Raw genomic sequence first — 3,810 nt, 5'->3', positions numbered from 1 at the left:
TTACTAGGTTTGGTCTTCACCATGCCCTTGTTTTGATAATGCATCTTATTTATCATTAAATTCCATTATTGAATTTTCTCTTAGAAGAGGTTTTAAACTTAAGTATTCTGCAAATTATTACCCTCAAGGAAATAACTTAGCAAAATCTACTAATAAAAATATCATCAGGATAATCAAAAGAACAATTGACCAAAATCAAAGACATTAGCACAAATCTCTAGTGTATGGAAAAGAAGTTATTCTACCTGCTAATCTAGTTATTCCATCACTAGCCCTAGTCCAATCTATTCAAGAAAAACCTTCCTCTGCTTTACAATTAAGAATGTCCTAGATTTTTAAAATAAAGGAAGAAAGGGATAAAGCAAAACAAGTTCATACTCATCATCAACAATTGGTTAAATCTTCTTTTGATACAAGTTTAGTTAATAATAAAACTTTTGAAATTGGTGATATAGATATGAAATTGGACAAAGCACATGAAGAAAAATGTAAACAAACTAAGTTTCAAAGGTTATAGTTGGGTTCATTTCAGATTGTTGACAAACTAGGCTCATCAACATTTATTTTCCAAGGTCTACAGGAAAAGAGGGACGCTCCTCCTGGTAATGGGCTAGTTTTAAAAACAAATCACTTAAGTATACCTATCCTTTTGTAAATTTGGAAATAACCACATGTATATATCGATGTTTTTAATCCTAGTTATGTTAGGTAATACACTTTTGTCTTCACATTGGAGGTCTCTCATCATCTACATGAAATTTAAATGATTAGAGAAGAGATATTAGAAAGACTCATTATAACTTTGAAGTTTAGTTTTACATTTAACTTTGAAATCTTTATATCCTTTAAATTGTGAATGTTCCATAATTTGAAAACCTTATAAAATACAGCTATCCCATGATTGGTCATGAAATGGTTTTCTTTAAAAAGTAAATGCTATTTTGAAGTTTTAACATCTTTTGACTTCAATTGTCATCCATTACTCTTAAGGAGTGAATATGCCTTCCCATCCACTAATTTAAAAAAATTTCTGAGTGTAATTCAAAAATATAAATCTTGAAAGATAAGAGGTCTCATCATGTGATGACCCCGGAAAAATGTAAATGTGGAATTTTACTGTGGTAAAATATAGAGTTGAAGTTTGTTGTCTTTTATTTTACAAAAAAACAAAACTCTAATTATATTATCTTATTGATGAATTTAAATATATTTCTTGGAATGCTGGCAGCCTCTGAAAGGAGGATTTAAAAGAAAGAAAATCAGTTATGAAAACTGATTGAAACTACCCTCCCAAACGGGGAAAAGTCCTGGGGAGTGGGAGGAGGAATTCTGTGCTGTTGGGACAGACAGAAGGATTCCAGAAAAGAAAAAAAAAAAAAACACAAGAAACTGGTTAAGTCTGGTAAGGACCAGATAACCAGGCACAAGGTGCATGTATCTTGTTGAGGGTTGTAGGCCTGCAAGATAGCTCGGGGGGAGAATCCAGTCTTAGCGATGGATCTCAAGGTTGGGTGGTTAAGAGCGAATTCGGATTGCAGGTGAATTTTCTGAAGTGCCTATTTACAACACTGGCGAACCAGGTACGAGTTAATAATGAAGAGAAATTAGTTCAGTAATGAATGCTGACTACACAGTGGATAAAATTTACAGTAGTCGACAAGTTAGACCTTGTATCCTATATCTTTCTTTAATATCATGCTGTTTAGTATAGTTAAATCAGGCGAACAATTCTATTTAAATGTCGGAATATCTAATTATTAGACAATTATAAAGGAATAACCAGTGCGTTAAGGGTAGTTCCAAAGTATAGGAAGCACATAATAATTTAAGCGGACCAGAACACCGTAGTGTGTATTCAAGCTGTTAAATATGCCAAGAAACAAACGACGGAAACATTTCAAGTTCCTGTGCAAAGGAACGCCCAGACCATAAAATCTTTTCCCATTGAGCACAGACAGAAGTACGCCAAACGAATACCATTAAAATCATGTGACTAACGAATCTCAGAGTTAAGAATATTAACGAAACTGTGACTGCAAGAGGAAATGTAAAATCATACGATAGACCCATAGAGCAAACTGCCACCGTTAAGGGTAATGCTACAAAACTGTTATATAACAGTGAAAAAAAACAAATGCACATAACTGAAACAGTACCGATAAGTAAACATTTTAAGAACGAATGCAATCACTGGAGGTGTGCAACCGTGGCTGTGAACACGGCCGCGTAGATAACCACAGGAGTAATCGCACAAACAGCAAACAATACGCATGTGCATGCGCTGTAGTAACACCATAAACTTGCTATAACCTAAACTCAACAACTGGTAATGAAACATTTTGCTACTGTATGAAGGGATTTAACTGAAGAATAGTAAAAAAAAGAGGACCGCTAACATTATTGAGATGAATTTGATAATATATACAAGCAAATCGAAATGCCATGCCGTCACAGAGACGGACATAACATTTAACCATATCAGAATGACGAACGACATTATCCATGTACATACCGCAACCGGCCCAGAAGGACCCGGAGTAAAATATTAACACAGAATGCAAAGAATAAGAGTAAAGTTCTGGTAACGCAAACTTTGGAAAATATATATACTCAAAAATCAAAATATGTATTCATTGTCCAGATTAAATATCGTTAACCAGCAAAGTCCGGCACAGCGGCCAGCTTAACAATTGTCTTCACATATAAATACAGCAGAGGCATAAAAGCCTAAAAACACAAGAAGGCAAGATTGCCCAAACCGATCAATTGCTGAACGAGATTAGGCGCAGAAAATCTGCCTGTAGCTCATATCTCAACAGGGTAGGTCGAAAACATAAAACCCTGAGAATAAGAAAACACATGCAAGCTGTGAGGATCTCCTCAGGAAATTCCTCGACTGGTACATAACGAGAGGAAACAACACAATAGGAAAACAGACGGTAATATTCACAGTCCTTTGGGTACACCATGGACGAAGAAACCCTTGAACCTCGCACCCGGTAAAAGGGTCGACTTCTTACCTGGAAGGTGACGAGGGAGTCGAGGCGCTGGTTCTGTCAATCTGCCAGCGGTAAAGGGGCTCGTAACAAGCTCCATCTGCACACTTCCACAACGAAAAACCATCAGTCAGTATGAGTTTTCCAAACAGTAAACATCTACATTCTAAGCGCATGCAACCTGCGTTGAAAGGCAGAAAGAACATTCAAGGTAAACAAGAAGTGTGATACCTGTACAAGCCTTTGAAGGGCAAACCCACGGCCTCGGTGCTGTCGACAAAGTTCAGGGGCGACGCTGGTTGAGTCGAACCTGGTGCTTGAATAACCAGAGGGGAGTCGAGAGGCCCTCTTGAAACAAATGAACCCCAGGCACGTTCTAAGGGGTTTATGTATAAACCCAAAACCCTTAAACTTTCTCCAGCCCTCCGATCTGAAGAATAGATCACCGCCATTGATGCAGCGCGGGAATCCGGAGCGGGAAGGCCGAGAGGGCAGAAACCAATGTGTCACATGGCCAAGCGGGTGAGCCATGCCACCTGCCGAAACGCGGACAAAGGATATAAATGCTGCCAACAACTCAACGCCGGAAGAAGCTGCGGGTCGGACCAAACGTTTTCCGATTGCCATTTCAACACACATGTCACCCATGCAGTCAAGTCAATGAGCTGTATGGACGTTAAACATTCAACATAGGTCCAAACTATATCACCACATAGCAGTTGTGTATTTAATTAAACGCGCAGAAAAGATTATGGGGGTTGTTAAGTTTATAACAAAGTTACCATATGTTTCATTTAATTTTTTTTTATATACA

Source organism: Pinus tabuliformis, chromosome 1_1, assembly GCF_031772625.1.
Source record: "Pinus tabuliformis cultivar Carrire ecotype Pingquan chromosome 1_1, CPIR1, whole genome shotgun sequence".
Classification (NCBI taxonomy): Eukaryota; Viridiplantae; Streptophyta; class Pinopsida; order Pinales; family Pinaceae; genus Pinus; species Pinus tabuliformis.
Note: the sequence above shows the minus strand (reverse complement) of the source record.